The 27,308-nt window shown below is 40.0% G+C and overlaps 1 protein-coding gene across 4 annotated transcripts in view; it reads right to left on the bottom strand.

Moving 5' to 3' along the window:
• NCALD (neurocalcin delta) overlaps positions 1 to 27,308 on the bottom strand; it is a 381,527-nt gene that overhangs the window by 120,574 nt on the left and 233,645 nt on the right. The window lies entirely within an intron of this gene.

Below are 27,308 nucleotides of genomic sequence, written 5' to 3'. Positions count from 1 at the left end.
ATGTGAAATCTTAGGTGATTTGAGGTCACATGAATCTTATAAATCACTGCCCATGTCATACTCCAAGGTGTAAAAAGCAAGGGAAGTGTAGGGCATTCTAACTAAACCTTTAAAAAATATATAAATAATAGTGTGATTTTTAAAGTATTTATTGTTGTCACCCATTAGTCTATCATAGCTTTCTCTTCTAGCCCACTTATTTATTTATTTATTTATTTTAGATTTTATTTATTTATTTGACTGAGAGACAGCTAGAGAGGGAACACAAGCAGGGGTAATGGGAGGGGGAGAAGCAGGCTTCCCACTGAGCGGGGAGCCCAATGTGGGGCTCGATCACAGGACCCTGAGATCATGACCTGAGCCGAAGGCAGACACTTAACAACTGAGCCACCCAGGCGCCCCAGACCCATTTACTTTTGAAAATAAAACTAAATATAAACAAGCAGCTAAAAATGGAAATAAAACACAAGGTGGCAAACCTTGTTTAGGTTATGAATAATCGATGTCAATCATGGATTTGCCCCTGAGAATGCACTGGACCCCCCCACAGCCCAAGCACTCCCTCCATGTGTCAGCGAACTGCAAACACCCACTAGTCTTCTCAACGGTCAGTCAGGACCTCCATGAATCACCCGGGGCGCCATACTCAACGCTGAGGGCGCACTGATTCATGGACTGCCTACAGCAGTGCAGTGGGGCTGGAGCATTGGTGTAGGCTCAGAGGACCTGAAATCACCTTTTCAAAGGACTCCTAGCTTCCCGACTTGAGTTCCTCCTCTACTGCTACTTCATACTGTGTTCTTTTTACTTTCTTACTCTCCTAACTCCTGTGCTCCACTCTGAACCTGTGGCCTCTGCATTGCCCTTGGTCCTCCAGAGCTGGGACTTGTATTGGTCTTGGAACCTTGCTTTTCACTACTGGATGCCAGTGTGGCATGTCTCGTGATCCGGCTGACTGTGGGGAACCAACCCATGACATCGGCCCCTTGGCTAGAACGGGCTCCAGAACAACAGGACTCTGAGACCCCAAGCCAGAGGGAGTGACTCCCTTCCATCCAGTCTTCTTTTTGGGACAGATCTACCATTACACAGAACTTAATGGAACGATGGTTTATAGGACGAAGGGTGGAAATTAGGAGTCTACAAGATTGAAGACCACATTTTGGAGCTGGCGCCTGATGGACTGGGGCAGTGTCCAGACACAGAACAGCCAGAATAGAGGTCCTAAGCTCACAAACTTGTAAGAGCTTAGAGGCTGTGGCCATTTGGCATGTGTGCGCCTGGTCCAGCTCAGTTGTTGTTGCTGAGTTGGAAAAATAAGCTACCAAACGTACCATGCCTGGTGTCCCCATTTTCAAAAGGAGTAAAAAAAAAAAAAAAAAAAAGTCCAGATTTCTAGGTAAATTTTCTAAAATTTTGGATTGTGAATGGGCCATGTAAAACATATTTGTGGGCCAGTCTTCATCCTCCAATCTCGAACACTGAGTAGGGAAACAAACAAGCAACACGAGAGGCCGCAGAGCAGAGCAGCTAAGACATAAAGCTTAGAGCCAGATTTCCCATGTCCAGATCCTGGCTTCCTCACTCACTAGCTCTCCTGCAACCTCTCTTTGCCTCATTTTCTCCTCTGTAAAATGAAACTAGTATCAGTCCCTACTAATAGGGTTTAATGAGCATTGAACAAATTAACATTCATAAAGTGCTTTTAATAGTATCAGGCATTTAGTAAAGGGTTAAATAAGTGTTTATTTGAAAAGATCTAAAAAACATATCCCAGGAAAGCCTGCCCAGGACAGCTCTGGAACCTCCCGGATGGCAGATACATTCAAATTTCTCACTCAGGCTTAAGCTCACCAGGATGGAAAGACATTTTGGAATAAAAGATTCGATAAAACAGGTGGGGATAAACAAAGGACCGTTAGTACGACATTTTTGGTGGCAGCAGAATATCCCAGTGCTAAAACCTAGTGGTGTTCTATGGAAATGAGAGGGGAGTTGATTTAAGAATGTTTTTCTTACTGGTCTTAATAATCCTCCCCAAGACTTGGGCAGTTCTGAAAAAGAAAGCAAACGGTCTCTCCTGCACACAGGAAGAAGCAAATAATTGCTGAAATGTTTGCATCTGGACTGCGCTCAGTTACTCTGTCGGCTTTGGGTGGGAGGCAGTGTAAAGTTAGGCCCAGTGGCTGGGGAGCTGGTGCTCGTTCTTGGCTAACAGGCGGAAAAGGAACAGCTGACTGTGAAATGGAAACTCATTCGCTTCCTCTCTTCTCAAGAGACAAGGACCTTCCATCTGTTAAAGCTCCCCAGGGGACCCCGACATCCCATTTAACCTCCTTTCCACCAACCCAGTGTGAAGTTAAGAAAACCAAACCCAATGGAAACACAAGCCCTTACACATCGGAAGTCATGGGAGAGGACTGGTTGACCTCCAGGTCACTACATGAGACGCAAAGAAGCAAAAAGGGACTTTTAGGAAAAACTGCTGTCTCGAGGACTGCAGTAAGTCAGAAGCCTAACATCTGCTTTGACCTAAGACCCAGCTTGAGCCCCACAAGATGAGAAATATAAAGTACATTTAAAAAAAATAATGTTATTTTTAGTTCCTGCTTGTAGCTTAGGAAAAAGTGCAGAGGTCTCTCTGAGGGCTTGGAACTAGGGTGGCAGCTGCTGCTTGGGGGTCCCTCTGAGGTCTGGACTTGGCGTGGACACCAGCTGCTGGCCCTGAGATGGGTGTTGCTGCCTGAGGACAAGGAGCCTCTCCTTTCAACAGAGCAACCGAGTCTCATGAGGACAAGAAGGGAGACACCCACCTCTAACCAAACAGCTTGGTTCCTTGCAATCGAAGACACCAGAAGTATTTGCAGTCCTGAAGCCTGTGGGCAGGAAGGCTGAGCACCCACTTTTCTACTGCCCATTTCCCTTTTCTCCCCCCCCTTCCCTGCCCCTCCACCTCCCCTCACAGCCCCCAGCGTCCTATTCTATGTCTTATTTCTAAGTTCCCCCTCTCGCCAGTAAGCCTTTTCTTATTCTTGATGTTTCATTCAATCTAGCACAAGACCCGCAATCAATCAATAGTTTATTTAAATTCAAAACTGTATTTTACTCCTGAATAAACATAGTTTTTCCAGTCTGCCCCGAAAGAGTACATGGGCCTTAAACGCAGGGCCAGCCGGCACAGCTATTATCCTGGAGTGTTAACAGTGTGTTTTGATACAGCTTCCTATGGCTTTTTAAAAAAATTTCACAATGTACTAGATTAAGACGGGGCACCTGAATCACTCTTTTAGGAATTTAGAAGAATCATCCATTCACCTTACCACAGCAAACCTGTATGCGTACCTACGTGTACCAAGCGCTCTTAATATGGGGGATCCTGAGATCCATAATGTAGCCACTGAGCTGGTACAACTGGGAGGTTGGCATGCCCCACACAGACAGAGCCGTGAGAGCGGGCTGGGCTAGAGGTAAGCCCAGAGTGCCTTGGAAGCATGGGTCCAAGCCTCCCGAGGAGCTTGCTGGGGATGAGGGGGAGAAGCTGGAGAAGACACCTGAAAACAATGTTCCAGTTGAGCATGGAGGATGAGTGACAGGCCAAGTCAGAGGGGACTGGCATCCCTAATAGAGAGAATGGCAGGTGCAAAGTAACGGACAGGGAATGTACATGGCTTCGTGCAAGATCTCCTGGCTACTGAGTCTGGCTGAAGTGTGTGGGAAAGTGATGAGAAATGAAGCTGGACAGGTAAGTCTGAGTGAGTCAGCTCATGAAAGGTCACACTGAGGGAAGAGAATTTATAATGAAGGAGACGGGAGCCACTCAAATATTCCCCATCGCTCTGGAGGCAGTTAGAGGATGGATGGGAAGAGAACCAAATGATAGGCAGGTGCACCTATTAGGAAATTATTTTTGTAATCTAGGTGAAATATAGTAAGGGTCAAAATGAAGGTGGTGGTGATGGGGATGAAACAGAGAGATGACTGAAGGAGACATATTTAGAAGCAAGGAGTAACAATGACACTAGGCTAAGTGGCTGATTATATGTAAAAAGTCAAAGAGAAATTCAGGATGATCCTGTTTGGCTTGGTAATATGATAAAAACTTCTATTATTCCCCCATATCTGGCTTTTTTCTCCTTTAGGCACAGAAGAGGGTAATACCAAATGCTGTTAAGTAGGACCACATGATTAGGTCTAGACAATGGATTGTGAGAAGTGATATATGTCATTTCTAAGCCAGATTATTTGATTGCTAATGTGAGCTCCTCCAGCTTTATCTTTCCTTGAAAGCATATGCTGATAAGAAGTTTCCATAAGATGAGGAGCAGCCTGGAATACTGAGCCAACACATGAAGAGTCACTTGAACCCACAAGGAATTTCACATGGGTAGGAAAGAAACTTCAGCTGTGTTGAGCCACTGAGATTTGGGATTTTCTTTTTAATAACAGCATAATATAGTCTGTCTTGACAGATACAGTCAGCAGTACTTAGAGGGATTGACATACTCAAGAAATGGATGCTCAGGTTTATTTATTTATAACTATATATATTTCATATTTAATTATTCTCTTTTTTTTTCTTGGTCTAGAGTTTTGTCAATTTTGATTATCTTTTTAAAAACCAGCTCTTAGTGGGGTACCTGGGTGGCTCAGTTGGTTAAGCATCTGCCTTCCACTGGGGTCATGATCCCAGGGTCCTGGGAATGAGGGTCTGGCTTCCTGCTCAGTGGGGAGCTTGCTTCTCCCTCTCCCTCTGCCCCTCCCCACTTTTGGAAGCACTCCCCACCCCCCCACCCCCGTGAATAAATAAATAAATAAAATCTTAAAAAAAAAGTTCTTAGTTTCATTGATCTTTTCTATTGTCTTTTTAATCTCAATTTCATTTATTTCCCTCCCAATCTTTTTATTTCTTTTCCTTCTATTGACTTTGGGCTCAGTTCTTTTTCTAGTTCCTTGAGGTGTAAAGTTAGAGTGCTTATTTGAGAACTTTCCTGCTTCTTAATGCAAGCATTTATCACTATAAACATCTTCCTCCCAGAACTGCTTCTGCTATATTTTTTCACTGTAAGGTGCTATGATGGGTAGAAGATATAATTCTTGCTCTTGGAGAACTTATAATCACTTAATATCTCATAATTATATAACTGTCATTACCAAAACAATTCCTTAAATTTGCAAAAGGGTTCATCACCAGGTTGCCCTTGAATATCAAACAAGAGTGTTATGTTTCCTAATGCCACTAAGAATTCATTTATAGGCTTTTAACTACCACATCTGACAAAGAATTAGGAATTACTGTGAATTAAACTCCATCAGAAACAAAGACAATGTTGCACAGATATTATAATGTATGTTAAATGTGAAACGAATTATAAAAATTTGTGTTAGGCACAGTTGTTCAGAAAGAGTTTTTATGTAAGTTAAAGTATATCTATATAGTAATTAATGCAGTACTATGCAATTATCACACTTTCTGGGACTTAGTGGATTTTCCCTAACCTAGTTATCCTTTTGAGGCCATAGGCACAAAGCCTATAACTTGGTAGCTGGTTCCAAATGAATAATGTTTTCTTAATTATGATCTATGAAGTCATTCTTAGGCTTGATCTTTCTTTTTAATTTTTTAAACTTTTTTTTAAAAGACTTTATTCATTTATTTGATGGACAGAGATCACAAGTAGGCAGAGAGGCAGGCAGAGAGAGAGGAGGAAGCAAGCTTCCTGCTGAGCAGAGAGCCCGATGCAGGGCTTGATCCCAGGACTCTGGGACCATGACCTGAGCCGAAGGCAGAGGCTTTAACCCACTGAGCCACCCAGGCACCCTCTTTTTTATTTTTTTAAAGATTTATTTATTTATTTGAGAGGGAGAGCATGAGCAGGAGGGGCAGAGGGAGAGAGAATCCCAAGCCCAACTCGGCTTGATCCCATGACCCAGAGATCAGACCTGAGCTGAAACCAAGAGCCAGATACTCAACCAACTATACCACGTAGGCACTCATAGGCTTGCTCTTTCTAAGTCTTGGACAAAAGTTAGAAAATGTTCAGCATGTGCTTCACTTTACTATGCTTTTCCTAAAAGTTATCTACTCAAATGACAAGCAAATATCAACTAGTGATTAACTTCTAATAGCATAATACAGAAGGAACACAATTTGCATAAATATTTTTAAAATGAGAAACACGGAAGTACAGCTTCGCACATTTCTCATAACTTCAACTACTGTGACTTAGTGTTTATTTTAACATTACTTTCCCCTGACAGGGACAAATAGAAAACCCTTTCAGTGTTTTGGAAGAGCCAAAGACCGGTCACATGTCTTGGTCCTGGCTCCCTGGGATTAATGCCACATGACTAAAAGAAAACTTTTTTGGCTTTCTCTGGTAGTTCATACTTTAAAAAAAAAAAAAAAGCATTAATAATGGTAGATGTTTGTTAAGCATTTGCTATTTCTTAAGTACTCTGCTGAAACTTATCCATATAATTTCATTAAATCTTCACAACCGGATATGACAGGAGCTCCTGTTATGCTCACCTTATAGAGAGAAAGTGAATGTTCAGGAAGGAAGGTCAAGTCTGTAAGTCCTCACAGCTGCTCAGCAGTGGTGTGGGGTTCAAATCCAAGAAGGCTGACCCTGGAGCCCACTATTCCACCAGCTCATGCTTGGCTTCTCCAAACTTGCGCCAAGCTCCCCAACCCCTCACTCCAATAACCTTCTCATTGTCTTTCATCAAGGATGTGAGGTGTAACTTGGAAGAATGCAGCATCTCTGTCTCATTCGTGACTATTTTTTTTTTCTCAACTCTGAGGTTTTTCTTTGACCAACCAGATTGATTCACTCAATCTGGATATTGGTTCTGTAACTGTAGGGATGAAGTTTCCTTCCATTTGTCAGCTTGGCCTCTGCCAAAGACTTGCTTTGAATTTTTAGAAAGATTGGATCTCCTCCCCTTTCTTTTGAAATGACTCAAAACTATGTTTCTCACTTGGGAGGGGGAAAAAAAAAACCAGGCTTCCTCTATCATCTGCTTCTTCCCACCAGCCAGAAGGATTTAGGCTAGCATTGCATTCTGCGGTGGATATTCTTAAAATAAATAGGGCATTGGAAATTAAGAGATGACACCTTAGGAGGGCAGGTACCTTTTCCCCCATGAAAATGGAATTTTGAATTCCTTATCTGTCCACATATATTAATATCATGTCGGGTAGCCATTAAGTGCTTTAAAAAACACAATAACATTTTAAGGAGATAGAGGTAACTCTAACATGCAGGAGGACAGAGAACTGAACTATGTTAATCAGCAATCAGAACACCCCCTTAAATCAGCAGTATTATATAATTTTGAAAGCATTTTCATATACTTTAATCCCAATTAATCCCAATCAACCTTATAAGACACATAAAGCTAGTCTACTTACTGCCTTATGGTGGCTTAGGAAATATAGAACTTTTCAATTCAAGTCGCTTACGAAGTCAACTCTAAGCTTCAGTCTCTTTCCAAGAGGCTAACACAGTGAGTGAAAATGCATCTACTCTTCATACACGGATGTCAACAACCAAGAAGAAAACAGAACTATCACCAGTAAGAACCACCATGCATATTAAGTGCTGGGATGCCAGTGCTGACTAGGGTCAAAGGTATTAATTATGAACACCTGATTGGAAGACTGCACTCTTAGATGCTGGCGGAGGAAACGGGAGCAACCAGGAGACAGAGGGGAGCTAGGTATTTGAAAGTAACAAGAAACAGCTTCTTTATAAAGATTTGACAAAAACATCCATATTGTATATGACCTGATAGGATTCTTCTAAATTCCTCGAAGGACAAAGGGTGCTTGTAATCTTTATGACTCTGGAATGAAGGGCTCCAAATGGAATTGTTCATGGGTTTAATATGAAGATTGGTTAAAGTGATGTAACTCAATCTCTCCCAACAGCACGTGGGACTCAAGGAGTCATTGTGACAGGGGCTTCCGGTTTCTCCTTGGTCGCTGACAGACCCATACACATGGCCATATAAGGATTATGTGCATTGATACTCCACATCCAGTGCTTGATTTTCCAGAATAAGAGAGATTCTGTAGAACAAAAGCTTACTTGTTCCTAATATCATCTTCCCCAGTGAAAATGTTGCCACTGTTGTCAATCAGACTTAAACCAGAGAGTCCACCAAATACAACAGTTTGAATTTCCTTTCCTGTTGTGTTTGTTGGCACTTGGAGTGTCAAGGTCAAATCACTCTTTCTCCAACTTTGTGTTTATGTGAGGACTTCTTGAGGAATATTCCTAGCCTCTCTCCTCCCTGACTCACAATCCCAGGGGAGAAGCAGTGTTTTCTCGAATCAGAGCTTTGAAGATAAGAAGCAGGCATGTGTAGCCTCAGACCTTCCTTACTTTTTTTTTTTCTTTCTCTTTGGGGTATTAACTGCCTACAGGAAGTATGCACTCCTGTATGCTCTCACTAAATGGTTAGGGATGCAGGGCTCATCCCTGTGGGGATCTCTACCCCGCCCCCCCCCCATAGTGGTGTGTATTTCTCCCATTAAGTTTGAATTCACAGGTTCTGATCTCCAGTATGGTAGATGATAGACTTACTAAATTCTGGCAAAAGAGAAATTAAGATTTTCTCATCCAGGCTTATGGCTTTAAATAAAATCTATATACTGATAATCACTATATTTATATCTCCAGCTTGGCCCCTCTCCCCTAAACTCCAGACCCATCTGTTCAAATGCCTGCTCATGCACTTTTGTGTGTTTTAGTATCTTAAATACAAACTCCATAAGGGAATGGGTTTTTTTGTGTTTTCCTCACTGCTCTATCTTCAGTAACTAACACAGTGCCTGGCACATTAGAAAAGCTCAATAATTATTTGTTGAATGATTAAATGACTGTGAAGTAATTTCTCAGAAATTTCTGAAGTAATTTCAAACTTACAGAAGTAATTTTAAACCTTAATGGTTAGAACCTTGATTTCCTTGGACTTTTAACTCTCAAGGACAAGAGCTTTTTATTTTGGACCTTAATTCTGTTGGACTTTAACTCTGGAGTTTTCATTTGTAGACTTTTTCTCTGTGAAATTCACAATGGGAAAAAGTTTATACCAAATTGAAGGCATTGCCATATTGTTGGCATTTCATTAATATTTATCTCAAAATTGTCATTTAATCTTCCTGCTAAATTTCTGATGAGTCTATTGTACAATGTGGCACAATTAGAGATGGATTTTCCAGCTTTGAGTAATTTAATTAATGCATCCTCTCTGAACTTAGCATCTACATTCATTGTTCGCTCACACAATACAGTGTTTTCAATTCCTAGGGAGCCTGTGCTTATTCCTTTAAACTAGAGGGCAACGGCAAACTGGAGAGCTGAATGGCCATGTGCAGTTTTTTCCCCTTATATGGGTTTAAAATAAAGCAAAAACAGAGTTATAGCTTTGCCCAAAAGAACCAAAAGATGCAGCAACATGGGGCCTCTTCCTCCAAGACTGTATTAGTGCTGCTTCCTTTAGAAGGGGCAGGTGGTCTCCGTTTTACAATCTACCTCCCGACGTTCATTTATGTCACCCATCTGGTTTCGGAGGCAAGACTGGTCCCGCTCTGAGCCTCTAGATTTAGAGGTCTTCTTTTGGCTGTACTCCTCCTCATGGGTCAAGGAGTCCAAGAGCCAAGGGCATGTGCCCACATCAACTTTTCACTGACCTTCCTCTAATTCTAGACTACCTTCCAGCCAAGGCTCCCAGAATGTCCTGTCTGATGGGTCTGAGCCACTTCTAGGACCTGTGTGAGCCCTTGCCTGCGTTGGCCCTCCCAAGGGCAGACCAGCAGGAGTGCTGTGGTCCTTAAGGGCAGGCAGGACAGCTCTTCGTGTGTGTCAGTGGGTGGGTAAGAAGATGGAGCTTAAAAATGCAGGACTGGAGGGACGCCTGGGTGGCTCAGTTGGTTAAGCAGCTGCCTTCGGCTCAGGTCATGATCCCAGCGTCCTGGGATCGAGTCCCACATCGGGCTCCTTGCTCGGCGGGGAGCCTGCTTCTCCCTCTGCCTCTGTCTGCCAGTGCTCACTCTCTCTCTCGGTCTCTCTCTCTGACAAATAAATAAATAAAAATTTAAAAAAAAAAAAAAAATGCAGGACTGGAAAGTTCACGAGGATGGTCGGCCTCCTGAAAGAAATCTGTGGCCTCGTCCCTGGAACCTGTGAATTTGTTACCTTACACGGCAAAAGGGACTTTACAGACATTAAGAGGTTAAGGATTTTAGGATGAAAAGATTATCCTGGGATAACTTGATGGGCCAATGTAATCACACGAGTCCTTATAAGAGGGAGGCAGGAGAACCAGAGTCAGTGGTAGAACATGTGATGAAGACAAGAGTTTGGAATGATGAGACAAAGGGGGCCATGAGCCAAGGAATGTAGGCAGCTTCTAGAAGCTAAAAAAGGCAAGGGAATAGAGTGTCCCCTCAGGGCCTCCAGAAGGATGCAGCCCTGCTAAGACCTTGAGTATAAACTTCTGACATTTGGAATGACAAGATAATGAACTGGTGCTACTTCAAGCCCCTAAACTTATGGCAACTGGTTACAGCAGTTCCAGGAGACTCATACAACAGGCTCGCATGGGAGGACTCTCATGAGGGGCCAGAGATGGGACGGGAAGAGAAAGTGAGGGGCTGTCAGGCTTCCACCTGTGCTCTCGCCTCAGGCAGCATCAAATACTAGTTTGTAGTGATATGGGTTCAAAAGATACTGTTTCCATGAAAGACTTAAACCATAGCCTACACATATATTTTAATTTTTACATGTTATGTCTGTGCAGTGGCCAAAATGCCAGGTATTGTTAGCACAACAGTATTCACGTAATCCATCCACTTATGTAGAAGTTACAAAATTATTCAGGATGGGCTCTAAGGAATAATTTCATCAAGTCATGATAAACCAGATACAAAGAAGAAAAACATTTCATTGGGACTTTCATGCATCTTTTTGACAAGCTTCAAACCAAATTTTCCTGTATCAAATTTCTCAAATATTTACTTACTTTATTTACTGTTCCCAGGAAACAGACATCATAATAGGTTATTCTACAGTTTAAAAATTAAGGAAATGAAAAACAGAAAATACACCAGGTCATCAACAAGGGCAGAATGCTAATTCACCAGGAGAAAGGAGAGCTGTATTGGATGTCCTGATCTTTTAAATTCAGACTCCTCAAATCCATATCCTTAAGGAACATTTTCCTCATCATAAATGTGATTACTTCAGTGGCTTAGGTCTACAGAACAATGGTTGTTTTCCCTCCTAGAAAGCAGTGCTGGAAATGAGGGTTTGGGAGGATGGGCAGAAAAAAATACCTAATAAGAAAACATTTTCCCACAGTTTCTGCTTTAGCTCAGGAGATTCTCTTCAATTTTTATTTGGTTGTACATGTATTTGCTATAAGTCACTTTGTTCACATAAAGTTCATAAGAAATAAACAAACAAGAATCAAAGAATGATTAAGCTATACAAAGCTTTGACTTGGTCAAAGCCTTGACAATTTCTAGAAAATTCTGAAAGTCAAGGTATGTGCAAAAGTGCTTTCATGTGTCCTCTCTCTTTCTCTTCCTCCCTCCTTTTGGAGGGGAAACACCTGGAGAAATAAGACTTTGTCCATGCATCTGCCTCTAAAGAGAGCTAAGTATAAAATGTAGAAAAGAAAATAAATAGGCAAAGAGTAGAAAGGGAACTTCAAGGTACAGTGCTCTGACGAAAAGAGGAAAAAAAATGAAGAAAGAAAAAAGTTTTCCCAAGTTATCTAAAGAACATCTGGCAGAAATTGACCAGAAAATACAATTTCAGATGAGTGTTCTCTCAAGTCTGGAAGGAAACCAAAACCTTACTATAAATCTCCTGGTTGAGGTTTGAGAAGAACAGTATATGAGGCTGCATTTCGTCTACTTTGAGTGTAGTTTAATTCTTGGGTTTTTCCTAATTTCGTCTCAGGAAAGGGTAATCAATAGCATTCTTGGCTCAGCTTGACAAAGAGCTTCTTGTCTCGGGGCTGACTCTATTCTCTTGAATGGATGGACCATACCCAGTCTCCTCAGAGGCTCCTCGTTCCCGTTCTCTTTTGGAAAGGATAGAAACCATTTCAGTACTCCCTTTTAAAGAGCACTATTTTTAAATAGAAAAATCTGGAAAAATACAAAGCAACACAGAAATTTTTCCTGATCGGCCTTTGTGGATCTGACTTGGTTCTTAATATACCCCTCTCCCCCTGCAAACAAAATTCTATGCTATCAGGACTCAGCAGCTTTTATGGGAGTCCAACGTAATGCATGTTGGACCCCAACACCATGCACCGCTCCAACACACATACAACAAGGCTGTGACCATCTGTAGGCATTTACTTCAGCTGTGTGCCAGGGGAGTTGTTCCCAAACAGAGATATTTTAATCCTCTGGAATTCAGATTAAAAAAAAAATTTACTCTTCAAATATGATTGACCCTTGCACCTGTGTGGGTTTGCATCAGATCTGTATTATCATGAAGGCAAACAAAGATCCTTCCCTCTCTTTACTAAGTGTGAAAGGATGCTAGAGAAAATCTAGACTTTTCTCTTTCTGTCTGATCGTATTAAATCCATTTTTCATGCCAAAGCCATGCATCAAGGAGGAGCTCACATGTTCAGAGCATGATCCCATTAGCAGCAAGTTTACTGAGGAATACCATTTCTTTGGCCCTTCAAGCTGCCCTCGAGTGTACCGAATCAGGGCTCACACCATGAATGAGATCCTGGGAGCCAAAAAAAAAGGAGGCTCTCTACAAAGTCTCCCCCACCTTTCATGTAATGCTCTGCTTCTGCAAGCACCTCCATTTCCCTGCAGTATTCTCCACCACTACCCCCTTTGTTTTCCTGCTCCTTTATCTTATTCCAGTTCATTACTTTCTCTTCCACACTTTTCCTCTGCTATTCGGTCTCATTTTTTAAGCCAGCAAAATATCTTTGTTTCCTCCTTCCCGCTCCTTTGGGTCTCTTCCACGAAGGGAAGCCTTAGTCACTTCTGTACTTCATTCCAAACCAAAATAAAGTGAATAATCCCCAATGTGTTAGAATGGGTTCCCTAATATTTTCATTGAAAGGAATGACTTTTTCTGTCTTCCCAAGCTCTAAGATCAGTGGGGGAGGGACACTGACAACAATGAAATCTCCAGGGCTCTGCCCCTCACCTTCACAGAGGTGTTTCCCAAAGTGTGGAGTGCATATCACTAGTGTTACTCAAGGCAATTTTAGATAGTGCAAGGTTATGGTAGATTTTGGTTGTCTGTTCGTAATGTGCATCATGCAAAATACAACTGGCATTTCAAACCTGTAACTTCACAGTTATTACTGCTTAGAGCAAATCTAAGTTCAAATATAAAAAGGGAGTGTTTTAAAGAAAGATATTAAGTAAGAAATAGTATAGATGGAATGTGGATATAGTAAGAATCATGAAGACGGGACACAGATGACTAAAGCTTGGGAAACTCTGTTTGATGGAAATTATTTGAAACCAAGAAGAACCGGGTATGATGTCAGCTTCTGGCCATACTTTGTCCTTCCTCGCAAAGCCCTGAGCTCAGGGCAGAGGGTGGGAATGCAGCTGTTACCAAGGCTGGGATTCACAATTTCACACCAGGGACCAAAATACAAAAGAAATATTTCTGAACGGATAAATCAAATTCATATCCTGCTATAACCAAGGATAGTATTACCATTGACTTACAATTAGAAGCACTCTGATAAAATCCTTTCAGTTGAGAAGCTAAAAAGCCCAGAGAGGTCACATGATTTGGCTAGTATCATCCCAGTGAAGAGTCGCAGAACTAGAACTCAAAGCCCAAAGTTTGCTCATTCTAAATCTTTCTATACTATGTTCTTGTTGCCAGATGAGTCTTTCTGACACCCAAGTCTTACCTATTTCTGTTTCTATCTAGCTAGACTTAAGAGAGTAGCAGGAGGTAAAACCAGAGGGACAATACAAGGGGGCAGGGGAGACTATATCAAGACTTGGCCAGTATGAAATCTTTTGCAGGATTCAGCCAAAACGTAAAGCTAATAATTGTATCTCCTCCAGGCAAAAGAGCCAGAGGAAGTGACATAAGAAAAGAACTGTCACTAGGACAGTCTGAAAATTTTGCTATAGATAGAGTCCTCTTCACAGAGCCCTCTTTTAAAATGTTTTATTATGGAAAAAAAAGAAAAAAGAAAATGTTTTATCTTGGAATAATTTTAGTTTGCGGAAAAGTTGCAAAGGTAGTACGTATAGATCGTTCTCATATCCCTTACCCAACTATTGCTAACATTTTGCACAGCTATGGTGTAGTTATCAAAACTAAAATTCATATTGGTACAACACTATTAAGTAAACTACAGGCTTTATTTGGATTTCTTCAGGGTTTTTTTGTTTTGTTTTGTTTTTTCATTGTTTTGTTGTTGTTCTTCTAGGATACAGCTTAGGATACCATACTGCATTTGTCACGAGCTCTCCTGAGACTCCTCCCAGTTGGGACAGCTTCTGGTCTTGTTCTTCATGACTTTGACACTTTACAAGAGGCCAAGTATTGTACAAACTTTCCTTCAATTTCAGTTCATCCCATAATTAGACTGGGATCAGGGTTCTGGGGAAAGAAGTGCCCTTCTCATTTGCATCATAGCAATGGATACATGATATCAGTATGATTATCAGCAGTGACATTAACCTTGATCACTTGCTTAAGGTGCTGTCTATAAGGCTTACCCAATGAAAATTTTCTCTCTTCCTTTCCGTGTTCTGTTTGTTAGAAGCATGTCATTAAGTCCAGCCTACACGCACAGAAAATTAAGCTCCACCTTCTGGATGAAAAATTATCAAAGAATCTGTGATATACATCAAAACTACCACAGTCATTAGTAAATATTTGAGAGAAATACATTAAGACTATGCAAATATTCTCTTTCTCCTTAAATGTCTGCCGACCGATCTTAGGATTCACCAGTGGATCTTGCCCACAGCAATTATTGTTGTGATGTCCTAATGATGATTCTCTATCACCCACATTTCTTCTACATTTATAGTTTAGAATTCATGTTTTTAAAAAATGCTCTTTCTATTCCATGTATTTATTTAATCATTTATTTATATCACTATGGACTCATGAATATTTATTTTATTCTTTCAGTTATAATCTAATATTATTATTACTTATTTTTTGCTCAAATTGTTCCAGCTTTGTCTATAGAGAACTTTGAGGTTGACTCCTGTATCCTTTTGACATGCTCTATCCTTTAAAAAAAGAAAAAGGTTTTTTTAGCACTTTCAAACTTTCCAGCATTATAAGGTGCTCCACATTTATCTTGCATGTTCTCTGCCTTAGCTCTACAATCAGCCATTTTTCCAATGATCCCTGGTTTCTTTAATTAGAGAAAGGTATTTAGAAACCAAGATGTGGAAGCTGGGTGCATTCATTTTTACTGGGGTATCATGCTTCCAGGCTCTCAATAGACAGTTAGAAAATACATGTACATATATGAACCCACATATACACACATATCAATATTAATTTCTACATGTACTTGTTTCTATATATAAATATGTACATATGTGTTTATGAGTATATATACATGCATACATACATATATGTGTATGTATTTGTGTAAATGTACTATAAATATATATATATATATATATACATATTTCAGTATAAATATAAGATTATACTGATATCCCCAGAACTACTCTGAATATAACTGGCCTAATATTGACAACCAGTGTCAACCTAAAGGTTCCACCTTGTCTCTAAAGTCCTAGATTAGCAACTGTTATGGGTTGAATTGTGTCCCCACAAAAATACGTTGAAATCTGAAGCCACAGTACCTCAGAATGATCTAATTTGAAAATGGAGTTGTTGCAGACATAATTAGTTAAGATGAGGTCATACTGGAATATCCTTAATCTAATATGACTAGAGCCCTTAGAAGAAAAGGAGAAGGTAGAGACACAAAAGAAAGACAGCCATGTGAAGACAGAAGTGGGGATTGGAGTTATAGTGTCACAAACCAAGGAACACCGGAGGCTATCAGAGATGAAAGAGACAAGGAAGTATTCTTCTTTAAAGTCTCTGGAGGGAGCATGGTCCTACCAACACCTTGATGGCAGACTTCTAGCCTCCAGAACTGTAAGAGAGTAACTTTCTGTTGTTTTAAGCCACCAGTTTGTGATATTTTCTTATGGCAGCCCTAGGAAACTAATACAGCTCTTATATACTTGACACTACCCACCCCCCCACTGGAATACTAGCTTTTATTGTTTGTTTGTTATGTTAGTCCCCATACAGTACATCATTAGTTTTTGATGGACTATTCCATGATTCATTGTTTGTGTATAACACCCAATGCTCCATGCAATACTATTTCCTACTCTTTATACTCTGATAACATATAAATTGTCCACTTTACTCCAAAGGCTATCTCAGTTATGTCACATTTAAGACCATCTGGATGCTTCCTAGACCTCTGTCCTTGGTAGCAAAGATAGTATCTTATTTTTTGTTATATCACTATCACCTGGTTCAGGGCCAGGTACAGGTGCCCACTAAATGTCTGCCACTTGAACACCTACAGGCCTCCTCTGTCTGTCAACCTATTAGAGTATCCAGGAGAGTCTTCTTTCTAATTACCCCCCCCCCACCTTTTTTCTTTTTGGCCTTAAGATCTACTAGGTAAGGTTCATTCATCTGTCTTTCCTTCCTTTTTCCCTTCCCTCCTCCCTTCCTTCTATTCTCCATGTCTCCCTTTCTCCCTCCCTCCTACTGTCCCTACAACTAATATTCACTGAGCACATACCATGTGCATAGACTAGTTTTAGACACTAGAGAATTAACAGTGAACAAAAGAGACAAAAATCCTTGCTGCCTTGGAGGCTTACATTCTAATGAGGGAGAAAAATCTAGATTCTGAATGGCAAATTACCTATGTCTAAATGACATATAAGTAGTGGCACAGAATGATAGACTGTACTTTGGGAATGATTCCCTTGGGTTACTTAGCCAGCTGTGCTCTGGTAGCTTCCTTCCCCAAACCAAAGCCCTTGGCTGAACAGCTGCACTTTTCTTACTCAATTTTTAAATTATTCTCTTCTCCCTAAGAAGGAGAGGGGGCTGAGGGAGAAGGGGAGAAAACAAACTGGCCAGAAAAAAGAGTAGAAAGGAAGGAATGAGAATATTTATTCTCCTACAATGTATTTTAACACCAACCCTTCCTGAGCTGTCAGGCCTCACCTATGTTAATGTCTTTGTTATAATTACATCATTAATTGAAAACACAACTGTATAACAATTGTGGCTAGACAGAACTGAGAGTTTGCTATGTGCCAGGAAGTGGTCTAGACACTCACCAACTTGATCCCACTTAGTCCCCACCACAATTCTATGAGACAAGTACGATCATTTTTCATTTCACAGATGAAGAGCTGGATGCTCAGAGAGGTAAAATCATTTGCTCTGAATCTCACAGTGAGTAAATGGCAGAGTCCAGACACAGATGTCAGTGTGTCAGATTTCCAAGTCCTGACCCTTCCTCCTATTTTTAGGGAACCCTCCCTCCCCAGTGGGCGGCACCAGCTGGCCAGAGCTGCCACCCAATACAACCTTCAAACAAAATTCCTTCCATGAAAATGTTCTTCTCAACAATGGACCCTCTTGCTGACCCTGTCCCTTTCAGCACATCATTGTGAGGATTTCTTTCTTTCTTTTTTTTTTTTTTTTTTTCCAAACTGCTCTGTCCCAGTGCTCTGTCTCCCCTGGTTACTGGGGTAACATATCTTGGGTGATATCTGCTGGATTTCCTATGGCCATGGCCTCTTTATCTTTCCCAGCACCTCTCAGCCTTCTAATTGTCTCCTTATTATTTAAGCCAGCATGAAGCAATTTTCCAAAACATCCAATTAGCAAGTGCACAGAAGGAACTGGGTCCATAATTAATTAGTGATTCTAGGACACAACAAAGCAAAAGTAAAGCCAAGGATGTGGAAAGCATTGAAAACTGAAACTACAGGAAGAAGAGACACACATTCCAGGACCCTTCCCCACGAGGGGCAAAGAATCCAACAATCCGCTCACTAATTCAAATCCCCAAAGCCCCTCCATACATTTTGGGACTGAACAACATCAATCATTGGGTGACAGTCCCAAGTGGAACATCTCCCCCTCAGGATGAATAGCTGCTTCTGTTTTTTAGCAGTGAACTGATTCTTTGCCCATTGTTTTCATGCGAGAAGGTTGGCCCCTCTTTCCTCCCACAATTGTTCAAGCCTCTTCAGAGACAGTCTTGGGGCCTGCAAGATGGCCCCAACCACAGGATTTCTTGTTCATCAGCCGAACAGAGGCCAAGTTAGAACACCAGGATTTAAGAGTCCGAGCTAGGACGACTGTGGCGGCCGAGAAAGGGAAGACAGTAGAAGAATGCCAAGATTCTCAGATGTACAGTCACTATTCCAATTTGGAGAAGAAAGGAGGGCTTTGGTAGAAGTTTATCCAGATCAAATTTTCCCCAGACACCAACTCATTCTCAACACACTTGTGAAGTGTAAATGGCAGGGGAGTGCTAGAACTGCTATTAGTGAAAGAGTTACTTTTTCATCACGAGGAAATAAAGATGATTTCTTTGGGTTTTTGGGGGGGGTTACCTTTTTCTTAGGAGGAAATAAGGATTATCCTGTATGGTTTTTGGTTAATATGGACTGTCATTATTGCCTGAAAGACCAGAGCCAACAAAATAAGAAGTCTGAACGGCATCACAGCAATTTCCCACATCTCACAGGGATGACATCACCACCATCACATACTTGCCAGTAGGGAAAATTAGAAGACTTATATAGAACACTAGAGTTGTAGGAATCTTTCACTACTTTTTCTTACCCATAGCCTAATTTCCTTTTGGCTCTAGACTGAACTAACACTAGCTTTCAGGGCTGATTTCTGTACTTATGGGACTATACCCCAACCCACGCCCACCAAGCCACAGTCTAAGCACTTTGATTACTACCATAGCAATGAATACGAGCAAGGTTAGATGAAAGGAAAGTGAAAATAGCCCCTAAGACCTTTATAAGACAGACTAGCTGCTGCCACTGCTGCTCAAAAGAGTAAATAACTATGATGCATGTTGCTAAGCAATGTTGCATTTTCAGTCCTTAATAACTCCATTAGTAACAAAGGATGACAAACTACATTTTGAGATTGATGAGATGCTTTACCTTGCTTCTGTGAATAATCAGTCTCAGCAACCATGGCTCCTAACACAAAGCAAAAATGGTTGTCCTTTGTCCCCTAGCTGGGATGCATATTAGAACTCAGTGGTATATGTCCCTTTGGAAAGTCTAAGGGTTCTCTGCTAACTCATCTCCCGTGGTACTTTAAGTCTTAAAGAAAAAGACATGAATTAATAAATAAGCACACATTCTTTCCCCAAAATGCTGCTTCTTGCTTATGATATATGTATATGTAATGAGTGCTTGAAAACCCTCAAAGGTTTGTAGTACAATGATTGTACAAATTGTCCATCCTTCTGATTCAAAGATAGTGCTGTTTTGGGGGATTCTATGTGAAGGTGACCAACTCTGCAGACCACTCCCAGATCCTGTGTTGATAACAACTACCTGTTGGTTTATAGATGCTAGAAAATTGCTCAAAATGAGCTGCCAACTAATGGCTTCTTGCCTCTTTCCTCCAGTTACCCAGAATTCCCAGTTACTAAGTAAGTAAGTATTACTTCGGGGGCGGGGGGTGGGAGGTTGGGGGAACCAGGTGGTGGGTATTAGGGAGGGCACAGATTGCATGGAGCACTGGGTGTGGTGAAAAAACAATGAATACTGTTACGCTGAAAATAAGTAAAAAATTAAAAAAAAAAAAAAGAAATACTTACTTCGGCAGGATTCTACCTATGCAATTCTGGAACTTTTCATCTCCTTAGATAAGCAATGCTGCACAAGAGACACTATGATCTGAAAGAGCAGAGTCTCGAGCCAGACTTTCTAAGGTAAATCTCAACAATTTCCCATTGAAGTGCCTTGGACAAATTCATGTCTTCCTGCCTCTATTTGCAATGATTAAATAAGTTGATATATGCAAATATATGCAAAAATAATACGGTATATGTTTAAAACAGTGTCTTCTTCTGGCCCCTTTTGGCTCTGGAGCAGAGCTATATATGCGTTTGCAAGAATCTTCAAATACCTCCTTGAAACAGGCAAATACCTATTGGTAAAGGAGGAAAAAACTGACTCCAGAATGCAACCTTAGGATCTGTATTTGCTGCTTGTATATTTCAGAGGAAGTCACCGATCTAGAAAAGCTAGAAATTGCCAAAATTTGAATTCCTATAACATCAAACTGTTACTAATTATGGTTCTGGTCATATGCCATATGTTTCCCAGAAATAACAAATGTTCCATGGAAAAATAAGTGGCTAATAAGGGTGGGAAACACATATAGTAAATGTTCTTGTTTTTCTTGGCTGTTAACTTGAAAATAATGAAATACTCAATGAAGTGTCCAACTATAGTGACTTCTTATCACTTCAGAAAGATACTCTTGAGCTACTGAAAGTTAGAAATCTATGTTCAAATAGCATCATCAAATAATTTATTCTGAATCTCTTACCTTTTAAATTTTGAAAAATTAACGTCCCAGGTGTTTTTCCCAGTAGAAATTACAGTGGTAGATGTTAAATTAACTCCATGTGATTCTCATTTTCAGAAACACAATTTTAGACTAGTGAAGACTTTCAATGTGTCCCCTTGAGCGGCATAAAGAAAGTCTTTAAATATAGTTTTGTTTTTGTGGGGTTTTTTTTCTTCTAGGAATACATTTCTCTCAATTTCTCAATATTGCTATTTAACAGGCTAAGTGTTTAAGACTTCTTTTAAACTCCTTTTATTTTACCTAAGTGAATATGAGTGCAATGAGTTTTTGCAACTATCCAGTGAAAGAAAATTAAATTACTGATCAAGTGCTCTTCACTTATAAAGGCCATACCGGCAGTAGGAAGACGAGGGTGCATTTTATTTCAGTAGCTTTTACACTAAAGAGCAGATTTTTTTTTTTAATAAATCAGTCTGGTATTCTCATTCATTCCTATTTTCTGATATAAGTAAGGCATGATAATCCGGGTGCTAAAAATTGATCAAGATCTGATCCAAGCTACTTTGCAGACAGGTGCTATTACCTATAACATGATACTTCTACACGTAATACGTGTGCTTACTAGGTGACAGGCAATGTCAGGGGCTAGAATTATAATGATGGAAAAAGCAGACGCAGGCCCTGTCCTCATGGAGCTTAATATCTGGGGCAGTGCTATTTAAAGTGTCTGTGGAGCAGAGCCACCCCACGAACTATTCTTTTCAGACTGCAATAGGGTTAGTATAGATATTGCAAGTAATTGTTTAGACATTTTTCCAGTAGTTGGACATTGCTGTAATACCCAAACATGTGATCAAGTGAACTCATCTCACTGGATAGAGTACAGATGGGGTACATGCAGAACCGGCATAGTCAGTTTCTCACAGAGAGGTCTAAGTACTCATTGTAGATAAGAAGATACGTATTGGCATGTGATGGATTGGAAATTAAAAAAAAAAAAAGAAATCCAGCCCTCTCCAAGGATAGTTTGAAAAGCACGAGTCTAATGCTTTCTAAGCATTATAGGGAAGAGAGAAAGAGGGATGGAATGGAAGGAAGGAGAAAAGAAGAGAGGGAGAGAGAGAGACAGAGACAGGGTTGGGGTGGAGAAAGGGAGAGAGTTTAATTCCAACTGAGAACATCTGGAAAGTTCCATGAAAGAAATGATTCTTAAGCATGAATTTGAATTTCAGAGGTTAGGGATCACAGCATGAGAAGAGCTAAGAAGGCAGAAAAGGCCAAGGAGATGTTCGTTATGCTGCTCAGGCCGCTTGGTTCATGGCTGTCAGAGAGCAATATGGAGACAGGAGCAAACGGAGTTAAGAAGATGAATCTGAAAAGCTGGGCTGTAGTCAGTTAGTAGAAAGCTTTGAGCACCATGAAAAAGAATTAGAACTTTATTTTTGAGACAATGGTAGTTTTTAACTATGACTCAACATTATAGGGAAATGAAAGAAAGCTCTATTTTGCAAAATAATATTGGTGTCATTTGAAGTATATGCAATATTTTGAGGCAAGAGGCGTTGAGGTAAATAATAACAGTAAAAAAGAATTTTAAAAACTAGTTTCCCTAACAGTGCCATATATTAGTCACATGTCTAAGTAAATTTATGCAATATTAAGTCTTCCCAGTACCACAGGATAGTAAAACACCACTTTAGGAGATCTAATCATGCATGATTGAAGTGATTTTCAAATGCCATTGCTTCGCTTAACAGTGACAGAGAGAACACACACTCTTCCCATTTTCAGAAACTTTGATTAAACCACAGATACTAAGGGAACATTAAACCACTATATAATTGTAATAACTTATACTTAAATGTCAAGTACCATCACCAAAGGACAAAGGAGTGGCACTTTTTTCTCTCTGTTGTTCTAAGCTTCCCATAAAACTACAATTGCACTCATTAAATGTACCTCATTTAAGTTTCTCTGTGTCCCCAAAAGGCTATTAATTCTTGCAACTGATTGAGTTGCAGTCTTTTTAAGATTCCCATAAATGTATCTTTAAAAAAAAATAGGTGAGCCACTAAGTTTTAAACTTTGAGGATAAAATTTTATAACATTGTAACAAATAAAACAAGCCTCTCAAAGTATAGGCACCCTCGTCCCACACGAAACCGTATTGCCATGTTAGGATTTCACATGTTTGACTGCGTAAAAATCTAATTAGTTACCCTTCTAAGTCTGGTTTCATAATATTATTTTTAATTGTGATGTAAGAACTATAGAATTATAAAGATACCATCCTGTTAAACTGAAAGCTATGCATTTAGGATTGGACATGTTTGCAGTACAACCATAACACAAAGCTAGAACACAGTGCTGGGAGTCACTGATTACATATACTAAGGCATTAGCAATACAAGAGACGACTGTCATGACGGTGGGATACTACTGGCACCAGAGTGCTCCCAAACATTCTCCACTGCATAGGACAGCCCCTTGTGACAGAATGATCTAGTCCAAAATGTCAACAGAGCTGCAGTTGAGAAACCCTGTACTAAAGGACCCCAGGATCCCACTAACATTTCCATTATTCTTCTTGGCATACCTAGAAATAATCACTTTGATTCATGCAATCTGAATATCGGAAATAAAGATGTTCCTGGAGACTGAAACAGATTATTATTATGCCTCCCTTGGCTCTAATGAACTCTCCTCTGATTTCCACAAGCAAGACCTGAAGGTGACTCTCACAGTTGCCCTGGTTTAATTCCATCAATGGTGATACCTTATATGCAGATATGGAAACACTGCCAATCAGGAGATCTTCAAAAAAGACTCAAACAAGGTTCCAGATATGTCTGTTTTTCTGAGTTGTAAGTCACTTATTACTTTAAGATGCATCATCAATTAAATAACAGCTTTTGGGAATGTGACAATGAAATACCTTTCCTTAAATGTAAACATTGATTTTAAGATGTGTATGTTTTTTGGAGATGGTAAATGTGCAGAATCTACAAAGTATATTAAGTGTATAATAAGACATACCAAGCTCTGTGTTAAAACAAATAGACGCTGAAATACTCTCCTTCTTGGATCCTTCTCCATCAATGTTAGCTTCCATTGTTTTCATTTAAGTCTTTTTATTGCTCCCCTCCTCTCCTGCCCACCACTCCAAGACGAGGAGGTAAGGTGCAAGGTGGGCTGTGGTATCACTAAATCCTCAGAAACAAGTATACAAATCTCACAGCTTCCCTCTCTTATGTCCTCTCTTGGAGTGTCTCTAAAATCTTTCACTGAATTAAGTGCCATGAAGAACACCTGTCTAAGCATGGTCTTCGCGCTGCTAGAACATATCACTTTACTTAACTAAACAAAGGAATCACTACACTTAGATGCAATACAATAAGTATTTGAAATTACTTTTTAAATTTCACCTAAAGACTACCCACACCGCTCATGAAAAAACACTTACATTAAGACCTATACATTTCCTTATTGGCATATTATCTGCTTGTTCCATTAGAATTTAGGATCCATGTGAACAGGGATTTTGTCTTGTGTGCATTGGCTGAATGAGTGAATGAAAGAAAGGATGAATGAATATCATCTCCCAAAGAGCACAGTCGTTATAAAGTCACAAGCTTCTTTTATTTTCACACTAGTGATAGAAGACAATGGGACTCATTCTGTTAGAAACTATTCATGTTCATTCATGTTCTACTAAGTCTTTCATGATCTACCCCTGCCACTTTTCTAGCTTTCCCTCACATCATGTCCCTCTTGCTCTCCAGCAACACTGGCCTGGGTTCAGTTCCCAGTAAGTGCTATGTTCCCTGCTACCTTAGGTCCTCCCAGAACACTCTCCTCCATGCTCCCAACCTCTTCAGATTTCTTCAGGGAAGTCTTCCCTGATGACTACTTATCTAAATGTAGCACCTGTATTTTATGGTCTCAGCTTCCCGTGTTTGGTTTTTTCCCATCATAGTAGTGATCACATTGGTAAAATGTGCACAGTTATTTGATGACCATGTCCGTCCCATCCCACAACACTCAACTGTAGGCAGAAACCCTGCCTGTCTTGTCCCCCATTAATATCACCATGATTTAACACTGTGCCTGTCATAGAGCAAGTATTCAATATGTATTTATTGGATGAATAAATGAATTATGTTTCTAGGAACATTATGTTATAGGATATACAAGTCCAATTTGGATTATATCATTCTCCACCAGGGCTCAAATTGGTAGGTGCTTAATCAACACTTTTTGGTTAATTGCAATCATTTATCTACTGTCACTAAACAACCTGCCCCTAAGTCTATATGACACAGTCTACATGTCGCAAAGTTGCTAGAAATCAATTGCTCTCTTTCTATTCTTTTTTTTCCCCCTACATACTAATAAAAAAGCAGCTTGGTTTATTATTTTTTTTCACTGAATTTATTGGCTATTTTTACATTAAGAACATGACTGTGTGGAAAATGATTGTCAGGGAATCAATTATTTGGATGATCAGTATTTGTCTCTGAAAACATCTGGAAGCATACTTTAATTATCCCCTAGATATTTGGCATCTTGTGTTCTCAGCTTCTGAGATAATCTCTCCTCATGACTGTTCTCGAATGAAAGACATTCTGTTGACACAAGAGGTATTTTTGTTTGTTTGTTTGTTTGTTTTGTTTGTTTGTTTTGATAGAGGAGAATTTATAAGACATTGAAAATAAAGAGTGGTGAGCTCCCAGGCTAAAAGGATCAAAATCATATTTTTTAAGAGGAGAAGGAAAAGGGTCGTTAGTGCATAAAACTATAGAAAAATAGAATTCCATGCAATGTCATGTAACTGAGAAGGTAGTTACATAGGAAGCCTTGGGGAAGGTAAGGATTTCTTGAGGATCTAGACGGAATGACTCCAGCCTAAAGGAGCTAAAGAGAGAAACCCAGGTGACAGGAAATCAGAAATCATTGTAAACCTGGACTCTAGTCATAAACTTCACCTTAAAATAGTTTCTTTGCATATATCTTTCCTATCTATTGCTATCAAGATCTCTGTCACTAGGTAAGAGTATCTGAAATTCTTGAACAAGATTCCAGAAAGCACAGGAAATGGGACAGTATTTGCCAACTTCAGCCATCCAGTTGGAAAGCCCCAGTTAGGAGGTTTAGTCTCCTCATCCGTGCTGTACCCACTCCGCTCTCAAGACAATAGTTGTTGAGCAGGAAGTGGCTCCTTCACTGCCTCAAGACTTTTCCTATCAATTTCTCATTCAAATTGTCCTTTTTTGATTCTGGAAGATGCCTTGAATGTGCGGCATGAACTCCTACAGCCTAGCCTCTCTTTGCTCTACAGAAACCAGAGATGAAGTTGAGTGTAGCTGGGGCTCACTCACACAGAGAATCTACAGTAGGGACTTGTCCCCAAGATCACAGAAGAGAGACCTGCATGCTTGAAGAGGGGCAGGGACACCAGAAGCTGATAGCAGACATGTTGATTCTTTGTACCTCCAGGTCAATGGGAATGGTGCTTATATTAAATCTTAACTCATGCTTTCCTATCTTTTGGGCAAGAACACACATTTTCCTTATTTAGTTTGATGTCAGAAAGATCCAAGGAACTCATGCAATGGCTACTATCATGTTTATGGTTGTGATGATTATAAGTATTTCAACCAGATTATCATAAGAAGAAAGAGCCTCTAGGGCTGTCTGATCACTACCAACTTAAATGCGCAATTCTATCTTGGTCTCCAGGAGAAATGTATTGGGGTTGAGGCTCAGTTCTCGATGATATAAAGAAAAAAAAAGTTAGAGTTTGTTTAGCATGACTTCAAATATTTCATTACTGTCCTATGTATCTCATTAAAAGGACTGTCCTATCAGATTTGGAATACGGAATTTTTCACTTTCACTTTCTTGTTACATCCAGATAAGTCATGTTGTTCATCTAATACCCAAACCAAAGAGACTTAATGGGAATAAACAAAGTGGGATGAAAAAGAGATGAGTCCACTTAAATTTCATTTTATATCAACTTATTTCCTTTCCCTGCCACATCACAAAAATACAAAATAAGGTTCCGTTCTCACCCACATTTACTTTATTTTTGCCATTTGTTCTTCATTTCAAACTACCTGGGCAAGTAAACGTTAGATTAACATTGATGCCTTGTTTACAAACAGCCATAAAAAAGTATTACCAGGGTCTAAGCCATATTATTACCTTGCTTATAAATCTTATCTGGCTCTCATCTGGGACCATTAGCATATCTTGAAAAATTTCCAAGAACTTCATATACCAGTAGATTTCCCCTCCTGAAAAGCCAATTTCCTAAATATTCAATGAGATGGCTTTTGAGACCCACCCACATCAACAAATTAGGAAAGTAATGATGTTCCTATCTTAACAGGAAATCCACAACTGCGGGTGCTGCTGCCCTAATTATACCATAATAGAATTTCAAAAGAATTGTTTCTGAATTAAAAAAAAAAATCCCATCTACTTGCTGCACAATATTGTCTTCAATTTTCCACACCAAAAGAGTAGATTTAGAAAGTAAGGAAGGGTACATATATATTGTGTTTTTTCCCCCCAGGAAGAAAGTCAGGTTTTTACCTTCGTGATCATGTCTCCTGTTTGTGTTTTTTTTTTTTTTAAAGCAAATTTCTCACACATAAATAAGGTTTCCAT

The sequence above is a fragment of the Martes martes genome (genome assembly GCF_963455335.1).
Source record: "Martes martes genome assembly, chromosome: 4".
Lineage (NCBI taxonomy): Eukaryota > Metazoa > Chordata > Mammalia > Carnivora > Mustelidae > Martes > Martes martes.
The sequence above is the reverse complement of the archived record's forward strand: the minus strand, read 5'-3'. Positions and strand labels throughout refer to the sequence as shown.